General features: G+C 39.9%; 1 long non-coding RNA gene across 1 annotated transcript in view; it reads right to left on the bottom strand.

The window, feature by feature from the left end:
- The window catches only part of LOC131408591 (uncharacterized), a 143,119-nt gene extending 138,055 nt beyond the window's left edge, over positions 1-5,064 (bottom strand). Inside the window, exon 1 of the long non-coding RNA XR_009220790.1 lies at positions 4,891-5,064. This is a non-coding gene — a long non-coding RNA (uncharacterized LOC131408591). The remainder of the gene's footprint in view (positions 1-4,890) is intronic.
- Between the last annotated feature and the right edge of the window lie 7,003 nt (positions 5,065-12,067).

Below are 12,067 nucleotides of genomic sequence, written 5' to 3'. Positions count from 1 at the left end.
CTGTTATTTTTAATCAGTTTAGTAGATTATTTGGAAGTATAGAAGATTTTTCCAGGATGAGATAAGCAGGATTAGAATAAAAGAGTAATGTCGACTTGGTGGAATAAAATAAAACTAAGAATCATCACTCAGCTATTATTCAAGCAGCCTTTCTGCCATGTTAGCTACGTCCCTTTAATTCATTGCAATTACCTTATATATAAATGAAAAGAAAGAAAATGAGAATTTCAACAATAGAACCAAACCTCACCTAGATGAGAACATTGCTGAAAGCCTAGAAAATCATTCAAGATTCAACTGAGCCCTAACAACCAGTTTTCCTGTCACTCTCTTGGCAGCCAGTTCCATTGACTCCAGGAATCTGCCTTTAGTGACTCATCACTCTCCTTATCCACTTCCTCTGCTCCTGCTGTTATAATTGACACTATGTCCCCTTCCTGGCTTTCTCAAGGTTTCTGCTTACACATAGCTTCTACTTATTCACGGCTCCTAATGCTCATGACTTCCATTTCAGGAAGCCCATTTACATGTCTCATGATGTCCTCTTTGTGTTCTCTACCTCTACTCACAACTGCTGACTCCACGTCTCATATTTCAAACTCCCCAGTGGAGAAGAACTTTATAGTTCAGCTCATCACTGTCAAAGATAATCACCATCCACCAGGTGGGGAATAGCTCTTATACTAGGCAACCAGAATTCAGATACCTACCAGCCTCACTTCAGATACCTACCCCTTGTCCAGTCAATTATGGCCAGGACCTCAGAATCAAAATTCTACCTGTGCACGAGAACCCCATAGGGCTGCTTCCAAGCAGCAGGCTGTGGGCTTGGCAGGCAGTCAGCACAACAGATTCCTCTCCAAAACATCTCTCTCCTCGGGCATTTTCATTCCAGAAAAGGCTTGTTACATGAAACAGAGAATTGATTACTGCACCAGAGATGGTACTTATTATACAGGATTGCTCATTTCAGAAATTTCAGAGTAATCAGAATAACAAAACAACATACCTAAACCGTGTCCTTTGAAACAGGGAGCTTTTGAATCATAGAAGACTTTGTATTTATTTGCAAATACAATCGGGTTAATATAAAATCCATTTTCAGAGTTTGGATAGAATGCTCATAATATTCCCAGGATAACTGGGAAATCTTCTAGATACTCCCTGAAATAGAAGCAGAGTGTGATATCTGACTTACTCTGATTCTTGATCTTGTATTTGGTGGCTCCTCCATTTAATAGGTACTTATGGATCATAAACTAACAAAAAGCCACTGCTTGTTGTTGGTTTTAATATCTATGGATGATGAGGGACAGTCTCAAAATAGCTTTGGTGAATGCCAGGTGGTAAGCCCTGTGAAAATGGGTAAAACAATTACATTTCACGCCTGAATTTCACACCTCTCATCGTGATATTCCACTGTTTTATTTCTTGGCTACACATCCTTAACTCATTCCCTTGCAGAATTAAAGACTAACAATTTGACAAAGCCACCTTTCTTTGCTTATAATCTGGATGGATTTCTGTTTTATTCTGTCAAGAAAAAGGTGTGTGTGTTGGGGGAGGTGGGGGTGGATTCTGGCCAAAGCAAGAGCTTCTTTTTTTAATGTTTGGGAGCATGATACTGCACTTTATGGCAGTTTAAGACAATTTGCATGACTTATTAAATCATGAAAAGCAAAGTAACATTGTTTTATGCATGATCATGAGGTCAGAGGACTCAAGGGTGGTATAGAGGAGGAGGAACAATCTCACCTGTGAAATGCTGCTGAGGGCAGTTACCCAGATGTCATTCCTGCACAAGAATCAGTCCAACAATTTCATGTCTCACACCGGCTGGACAGACCACATCTGAGCACCCCCAGTGTGGTGCTTTTGTAATGTCGAATTCGTTGAATGAAAGGAGTGAAGAAGCTTAGTAGGTACCTTCATAATCCCCCAGGCAACAAAATCCTTTTGCTTAGAAGAATACATTGAAATGATCTACTCAATGTGTTGTCTCTTCAGTTAGAAGGAGAGGGCCCTTCATCTCTATTGCCTCAGTACCTAGCAGAGAGTAGAGAGTGAATGAAAGCGTGTTGAATTAAATGGGGTGGGGTTTACCCAGCTCAGACATCTCTTATGAAGGGTTGCTGATGACATTTTGAAAGAAAAGGGGAGGATTAGCTAAGGTATGAGAGTGTATAGTTTCTTTTCATTCATGTATATATACACATATGTTATTTATCATGTATATACATATATATCATATATGTGTAAGCATATATATGTGTGCGTATATATATATACATGCATATATCAGAAAGACTATGTAGTGGGTTCTGGCATCACCAAAATGATTAAGAGTCTATTTGTGGGTCAGCCCAAACTGTCTCTCTGCTCATTCATTGCTGATCTTCCTCTTATTAAAGACTGGTCTATACCAAAATTGCCCCAGGTTTGCTTAAAATTTCCATCCTCAGCATTGCTAAGAAAAATTGTCCCACCCTCATCCCAGTTCTCTCTGCAAAATTATGTTTTTCATCCCAACTTGTTACCTCAAGAAGAGATGCCCTGGGCTGTGTCTTTGCCAGTTTCTCTGCTTTGGGAGGCTGTGTAATGGGTTGGAAAGAATAGGGCCTTGGAAGACATACAGTCAAGGACTTGTGTCCAGTGGGTCCCTAGTCACTTCTTTAAGTCTCAATTACTTCTTCTCTAAAATAAGCATAATAGTAGTGGCTATCTAGTAGGGGTATAGTACAGATTAAATTAGATAATGTATATAAAGTATATAATACAGTTTTTGGCATATAATAAACCCTTCAAAAGTGGTAGTTATTTTTATTACCACTTTTTCACATTATCTTCTTCTCTGAACATTCTGAGTTATGTACCATGGCACTGAATTCCTTTCTGCTCTTGTTCTGATAGGGTGAAGTGAGCAATGAAGCTACTTTTTCATTAGCATGTGAACTAAAAACAGAGCCTCTCCCAGGCAGAGATCACCTGACATTTCTTCTCTAATATTATTATACGCAGCTCCCATTCCTAATCATGAAACTACTTCAAACACAACATGGTATGGGCTACACTTTCCCAATCTTAACAAATGGGATTATTAATTGTCATATTATCCCCTAACTTACAGATGAGAAGAAAAGGTCTTGGACTCTATGTGAATCTTAGGGAGAGTGAGTGAGATCCTCTCTTTGAATCAGCCTAAACCGCAAATCCCAAGGCCTTTATCTTCAAGTATTTCCTTTGGCAGATATTAAACGAGTGCCCATTCTCAGCATAAAACGCTGTGCTGGAGCCTTCCCTGATACCCCAGATTGGGTCAGTTGACCTTCTTGTGTCCCACAGAAACCAGCATATATGTGAACAAGCTTATCACACACATTGCATTGAAACTGCCTATTTACTTGTCTGACACTCTCTTTATGTAACACCCACTCTTATAACCAATCTCTACTTAATCAACTCTCTAGATTAAGCACTCACCTTTACAGCCTGCTGACTGAGGACCACTGAAGCTAACTGCTTAGGACTGGTAGGCTGCTCGAAATGTGGTCACACATTTTTCACTCCCAACAGCTAGCTTGTGAATGTGCCATCAGCCAGTGGTGTTCGTTCTCAAATCATTTTTTGCTTATTGTAGTTAATATTGTAATCATGTCATTTAATTAACTGTGACATATACCTATTAAATATGGGTGCAAAAAGAAAGCTGTCATACCAATAAAACTAAGTAGAATGTTTTGAAAAGACTCAAAGAAGGTGAGTCATTTTTTAAATGCTATTAAATTAACAATGAGAGAAAAAGTTTCAAAAAATTAGGAAGAAAAACTATAAAAATTTTAAAAGATTTTGTGTTTGGTTTGCTTGGCAAGTACCTAAGTTTTAGTTCCACTTTAAAGAAATAAAATCTGGAAATTGTAAGCAATGCAACGTGGGTGGAACTTATGCAAGTAAAATGACCAGGACCTCCTATCAGCAGACTTACAATCAAAGAAAAAACATGACCCTGCATTAACAGATTGATGATTAAATATGTCCTTGACTGTTACAAGGTAAATGTTTAAGGTATGTATATATCATTTTAATGGTACTTTATGCAATTTTTTCAATTAACCAAACAATAACTAATATGAATTACATGGTCTCACATTGCCTTGGTTATACAATGTATCCCAAGTCTAACATAGTGATTGAAACTGTGGGAGATCAAAATTGGCCACCCTGAAATATGTCTCTTTACCTTGATTATTTTCTCTGATGGACATTTGACCTCCCCAACACTGCCTAAAAAATTTAACATAGAAGACCTGTTCCAGGAAGGAGTTACTATCATATGATGGCTGTAATATAATGTAAATACATGCTACAATGGGAAAGGCACGGCGGTTTAGGGAGTCAAGATGGCGGCATAAGCAGACTCTGAACTCACCTCCTCCTGTGGACACAGCCAATTTACAACTACTTGTGGAAAAATTACCCCTGAGACAGAACTGAAAACTGGATGAGAGGAACTCCTGCAACAACGGACAATCCTAACTGAGGTGGAAGAGGCAGAGACTCCCTTCTGGAGAGAAAACGTCGCCTTCACAAGCCTCCAGCTTCACGGCCGCTGGGAGCAGCGCACAGGTACGCAGCCTCCCTGGAGGCGCGGGGCCCTGAGCCGGGAGCGCCCCCGCTGTGGGCATTTTGTGGACCCAGCACAATCGAGACCAGTGGCATAATATCTGACTTTGCCTGCTACTAAAGCATTGGGGAGTACCCCCAGAAAACCTGGTTCACAAAGAAACTAAAACTGGCTCTTAAAGGGCCCGCGCGCAAACTCACCCATTTCAGAAAGCATCCTAAAATCACCAGAAAGAAAGGTGTACAGTGCTTTGGTGACAAGAGACTCACCTAATAGGCCCTGAGTGCATCTCGGTGAGGGGTGAGACCTCTCCGGGGACTGGGACATTGGCGGCGGCCATTGTTGTGGCCTGGTGTGGGCATGCTGACACAGACACCATTGGAGTTCTCCCTGAGGCCTGCTAGCCCAGGGTCTGCTCCACCCGCTAGAGCACCGATTTAATCCAGCTCAGCCAGGGCAGGCAGCCCACCCTAGAGACTGGCCCCACCCAACAACAAGCCCTCAGGCAACTTGTGGGCCTGCATAGATTGGTGACTGGATTCTCTGCAGCCTGGCAACTGAGCCGACTTGAGCCGGGCAGGGTGTGCACAAGGAACGGGTGGAGAGTGTGGGGCGGTGGCAGAGTGTGTGGGGCTCCCGCCGTGGAGAGACTGGGTCCGCTTGGGGAGGTCGGGGCGCTCACACGGGGCAGGACTGTGTTGACTGTGTGTGTGGACCTGTGGCCGGCAGGGCTTCTCAGCCACAGAAGACTTGTGCTTCTCAAAGACCCACATAGGAGGTTTGCTCCACCTGCCAAAACCTGAGACAATTGGGTGCTCCTGTGCCTGAGGCCAGCCCCACCCAGCTGCAATCCTCAGAGAGCTGACAAGAGACCTAATAGGCTAGAGACTTACAGCAATTGTAAGGCCCTGAGCCTAACAACCTGCCACGCTAGGGGCCTACTCACTTAAAAGAAATACTGCAACACAAATGTGATATTAGAACTTGCAGCCAACTGTGCTGGGGCTCCCCACACCTGATAAAGAGACTGAAGGGCCCACAACAACTACAAGCAGCTGAGCATTACAACAGCTGGCCAGGCGCATAACTCAGCCTCCCTGGGCACCTACAGAGAGAGCAAACAGGCCACAGCAGAAGGATACACATAGCCCACATAGGGGTCACCCCTGGAACATTGAGAACTGAGGGAAGCACACTGGAAGCCTCCTAAGGCATCACTTACATAAGGTCAGCTATCCAAGAGCAGGAGATGTAGCTGACCTACCTAATACGTAGACACAAGCACAGGGAAAGAGGCAAAATGAAGAGGCAAAAGAATACACTCCAAGTGAGGGAACAGGACAAAACCCCAGAAAAGGAACTAAGTGAAACAGAAATGAACAACCTACCCGACAGAGAGTTCAAACTAAGAGTGTTAAGAATGCTCACTGATCTGGGGAGAAGAATAGATGAACTCAGTGAGAATGTCAACAAAGAAATGGAAGATATAAAAAAGAACCAATCAGAAATGAAGAATACAATACTGGAAATGAAAAATTCATTAGAGGGACTCAAAAGCAGAGTAGAGGATACAGAAGAACGGATCTGTGAGCTGGACGAAAGACTAGAAGAAATTACCCAAGGTGAACAGGTAAAAGAGAAAAGAATTAAAAAGACTGAGGACAGTCTAAGGGACCTCTGGGACAACATCAAGCGCACTAACATCCGTGTTATAGGTGTCCCGGAAGGAGAAGAGCGAGACAAGGGGGCAGAGAATCTATTTCAAGAAATAATAGATGAAAACTTCCCTAACCTAAGGAAGGAAACAGACATCCAGGTACAGGAATCACAGAGAGCCCCAAACAAGATAAACTCAAAGAGGCCCACACCAAGACACATCATGATCAAAATGTCCAGAATTAAAGATAAAGAGAGAATCCTAAAAGCCGCAAGAGAATGTCAAGTTACGTACAAAGGAAACCCCATAAGGCTATCAGCTGACTTCTCAGCAGAAACCTTACAGGCTAGAAGAGAATGGTACGATATATTTAAAGTGCTAAAAGGAAAAAACTTACAGCCAAGAATACTCTACCCAGCAAGGTTATCATTCAAAATGGAAGGAGAGATCAAAATTTTCCCAGATAAGCAAAAATTAAAGGAGTTTGTCACCAAGAAACCAGTGCTACAAGAAATGTTAAAGGGACTGATTTAAGGGGAAAAGAGAAGACCACAAATAGGAAAAATTATCTATTTCCATGATAAGAGGGAAATGGATACAAATGCACAAAAAAGAGGTTAGATATGATATCAAAAACATAAAAGGAGGGAGGAGGGGAGTTAAGAGTACAGCTTTCAGACAGAGGTCAAACTAAAGTGACCATCAATTCTGTATAGAATAAGAAAGGAACAGAGAAGGACTACTAAAACACTGAGGAAAAAAAAAAGTTAAAAAATGGCAGTAAGTACATACTTATCAATAGCTACTTTAAACGTCAATGGACTAAATGCTCCAATTAAAAGGCATAGGGTGGCTGATTGGATAAAAAAACAAGACCCATATATATGCTGCATACAAGAGACATACTTCAGACCTAAAGACACTCACAAACTGAAAGTGAAGGGATGGAAAAAGATACTCCACGAAAATGGCAATGAAAAGAAAGCTGGGGTAGCAGTACTCATATCAGACCAAATAGACTTTACAACAAAAACTGTAAAAAGAGACAAAGAAGGGCATTACATAATGATCAAGGGAACAATCCAACAAGGCGATATAACACTTGTAAATATCTACACACCCAATGTAGGTGCACCTAAATATATAAAGCAATTATTAACAGACATAAAAACAGAAATAGACAGTAACACAATAGTAGTAGGGGACTTTAACACTCCACTTACACCAACAGATAGATCATCCAAACAGAAGATCAATAAGGAAACTTTGGCCTTAAACGACACACTACAACAGATGGACCTAGTAGATATATACAGAGCATTCCATCCAAAAACTGAAGAATACACGTTCTTTTCAAAGGCACATGGAACATTCTCCAGGATTGATCACATATTAGGCCACAAAACAAGTCTCCATAAATTTAAGAAGATTGAAATAATACCAAGCATCTTTTCTGACCACAACGGTATGAAACTAGAAATCAACTATAGGAAGAAAATCAGAAAAGCCACAAATACATGGAGATTAAACAAAATGCTACTGAACAACGACTGGGTCAAGGAAGAAATCAAAGAAGAAATCAAAAAATACCTGGAGACAAATGAAAATGAAAATACGACATGCCAGAATTTATGGGATACAGCAAAAGCAGTTCTAAGAGGGAAGTTTATAGCGATACAGGCCTATCTCAACAAACAAGAAAAATCTCAAATAAACAATCTAACAATGTACCTGAAGGAACTGGAAAAAGAAGAACAAACAAAGCCCAAAATCAGTAGAAGAAGGGAAATAATAAAAATCAGAGCAGAAATAAATGAAATAGAGACCAAAAAAACAATAGAAAAAATTAATAAAACCAAGCGCTGGTTCTTTGAAAAGATCAACAAAATTGACAAACCTTTAGCTAGACTCACCAAGAAAAAAAGAGAGAAGGCACAAATAAGTAAAATCAGAAATGAAAGAGGAGAGGTTACAACAGACACTTCAGAAATACAAAAGATTATAAGAGAATACTATGAAAAGCTATATGCCAACCAATTCGACAATCTGGAAGAAATGGATAAATTCTTAGAATCATACAACCTTCCAAAACTGGATCAAGAAGAAGTAGAGAATTTGAATAGACCAATCACCAGTAAGGAGATCGAAACAGTAATCACAAACCTCCCCAAAAATAAAAGTCCAGGACCAGACGGCTTCCCTGGTGAATTCTACCAAACATTCAAAGAAGACTTAATACCTATCCTTCTCAAACTCTTCCAAAAAATTGAGGAGGGGGAGAAGCTCCCTAACTCATTCTATGAAGCTGATATTACCCTGATACCAAAACCAGACAAGGACAACACAAAAAAAAGAAAACTACAGGCCAATATCACTGATGAACTTCGATGCAAAAATCCTCAACAAAATACTAGCAAATCGCATACAACAATACGTTAAAAAGATTATACACCATGATCGAGTGGGATTTATTCCAGGGATGCAAGGATGGTTTAACATTCGCAAAGCAATCAACGTAATACACCACATTAATAAAATGAAGAATAAAAATCACATGATCATCTAAACAGATGCAGAGAAAGCATTTGACAAGATACAGCATCCATTTATGATAAAAACTCTGAATAAAATGGGTATAGAAGGAAAGTACCTCAACATAATAAAGACCATATATGACAAACTCAGAGCTAATATCATCCTCAATGGTGAAAAACTGAAAGCCATCCCTCTAAGAACAGGAACCAGACAAGGATGCCCACTGTCACCACTCCTATTTAACATAGTACTGGAAGTCCTAGCCAGAGCAATCAGGCAAGAGAAAGAAATAAAAGGGATCCAAATTGGAAAGGAAGAAGTGAAACTGTCACTATTTGCAGATGACATGATTTTATATATAGAAAACCCTAAAGAATCCACCAGAAAACTTTTAGAAGTAATAAACGAATATGGTAATGTTGCAGAATACAAAATCAACATACAAAAATCAGTTGCATTTCTGTACACTAACAACGAAGTAGCAGAAAGAGAAATTAAGAATACAATCCCATTTACAATTGCAACAAAAAGAATAAAATACCTAGGAATAAACTTAACCAAAGAGGTGAAAGATCTGTACACCGAAAACTGTAAAACATTTCTGAAAGAAATTGAAGAAGACACAAAGAAATGGAAAGATATTCCGTGCTCTTGGATTGGAAGAATTAACATAGTTAAGATGTCCATACTTCCTAAAGCCATCTATAGATTCAATGCAATCCCTATCAAAGTTCCAACAACATTTTTCACAGAAATAGAACAAAGAATCCTAAAATTTATATGGAACAACAAAAGACCCCGAATAGCTAAAAGAATCCTGAGAAAAAAGAACAAAGCTGGAGGTATCACACTCCCTGATTTCAAAATATACTACAAAGCTATAGTAACCAAAACAGCCTGGTACTGGCACAAAAACAGACACACAGATCAATGGAATAGAATCGAAAGCCCAGAAATAAACCCACACATCTATGGACAGCTAATCTTTGACAAAGGAGCCAAGAACATACAATGGGGAAAAGAAAGTCTCTTCAGCAAATGCTGTTGGGAAAACTGGATAGCCATATGCAAAAAAATGAAAGTAGACCCTTACCTTACACCATACGCAAAAATTAACTCCAAATGGATTAAAGACTTGAATGTAAGACCTGAAACTGTGAAACTTCTAGAAGAAAACATAGGCAGTATGCTCTTCGACATCAGTCTTAGCAACATCTTTTCAAACACCACATCTGACCGGGCAAGAGAAACAATAGAAAAAATAAACAAATGGGACTACATCAAACTAAAAAGCTTCTGCACAGCAAAGGAAACCATCAACAAAACGAAAGGACAACCTAACAATTGGGAGAAGATATTTGCAAACCATACATCTGATAAGGGCTTAATCTCCAAAATATATAAAGAACTCATGCATCTTACCAACAAAAAAACTACCAACCCAATTAAAAAATGGGCAAAAAACCTGAACAGACATTTCTCCAAAGAAGATATACAGATGGCCAACAGACACATGAAAAGATGTTCAAAATCACTAACTATCAAGGAAATGCAAATCAAAACTACAATGAGATATCACCTGATGCCCGTCAGAATGGCTATAATTAACAAGACAGGAAACAACAAGTGTTGGAGAGGATGTGGAGAGAAGGGAACTCTCATACACTGCTGGTGGGAGTGCACACTGGTGCAGTCACTATGGAAAACAGTATGGAGATTCCTCAAAAAATCAAGGATAGAACTACCATATGATCCAGCTATCCCACTGCTGGGTATTTATCCAAAGAACTTGAAAACACCAATTTGTAAAGGTACATGCACGCATGTGTTCATTGCAGCGTTATTCACAATAGCCAAGACTTGGAAGCAACCTAAGTGCCCATCAAGGGACGAATGGATAAAGAAGATGCGGTATATATACACAATGGAATACTACTCAGCCATAAGAAACGATGAAATCCAGCCATTTGTGACATCATGGATGGACATTGAGGGTATAATGCAAAGTGAAATAAGTCAGAGGGAGAAGGTCAAATACCATATGATTTCCTTCATTAAGTAGTAGATAATAACAACAATAAACAAACACATAGGGACAGAGATTGGATTGGTGGTTACCAGGGGGGAAGGGGGGAGGGAGGAGGGTGAAAGGGATAATTCGGTACATGTGTGTGGTGATGGGTTGTAATTAGTATTTTGGTGGTGAACATGATGTAATCTATGCAGAAATAGAAGTACAATGATGTACACCTGAAATTTTTACAATGTTATAAACCAATGTTACTGCAATAAACAAAAAATTAAAAAAAAAAAAAAAAAAAGGAAAGGCACCAACAAGCCCATCTTATCAAAAATTCTCTCTCTCCCAGGCCACATTCTCTAGGTGGCCCCGGAAAGAGTTGCCAGACAAACATTTACATTTACAAGGGAAATCTCCATTTGTAATGATATCTCCCTCTCTGTACTGGGAAGAGGGGGGATGACCTCATCTCTAGAAACTTATCAATGTGGAAGGGGAGGCCTTAAATCTGCATAATAACCTTACTCTTGTTTACTGTGCTTTTCTGTTAATCTCCCATAAGTGACTCCCCCCACTCCCAAAATCCTCCTTTGTCTTTAGCTGAAGATGGTATTTAAGATGAGAATAGCCACTATTGTGTTGAGAAACTCAGTTTCCCTGGTTTCTCCCATGTATACATGTTATTAAACTTGGTATTATTTTCTCCTGCTAACCTGTCTTTTAATTATTTGGCCAGCCATAAGAACCTTAAGGGAAAGGGCAGAGGAGGATTCTCCTTCTTCCCCAACAAACATAGCAGACTCTTAGTAAAAGCTGGAAGGAGGGAAGGATGGGAGAAAAGAAGGAAGGAAGAGAGGGAGGGAGAGAGGGAGAGAGGAGAGGATTCAATGAGTGGCTTTGAGTAATTTAAGGGAAAATTTGGTTCCTAGGCTGCCAAAGTGGTAGGTCAAAAAGATGCAACACTTTAAAAGAGCATCACAAGGTGGGAATAAGAGCTTCGTTTGCCCTCTCCCCTCTCCCCAAAAAAGGTTTCAAGTCAAAGCTTTGCTTTTCCTACTAGCAGTAGATTCATTATCTAAACCAAACTCCCAAGAAACTTGATAAGATTCTCTCAGACTACTGCTACTCCTGCATTTAATATTTATGCTCTTCCTCCAAACTTTTGCAAATTAGTCCATTGAGTATGCAGGAAGAGTTAGATTTTATACATCTCCACAGCCAGCAGAAGGTGAGA

The sequence above is a fragment of the Diceros bicornis genome, chromosome 7 (genome assembly GCF_020826845.1).
Source record: "Diceros bicornis minor isolate mBicDic1 chromosome 7, mDicBic1.mat.cur, whole genome shotgun sequence".
NCBI lineage: Eukaryota > Metazoa > Chordata > Mammalia > Perissodactyla > Rhinocerotidae > Diceros > Diceros bicornis.
This window is presented reverse-complemented; position numbering and strand designations above follow the sequence as displayed.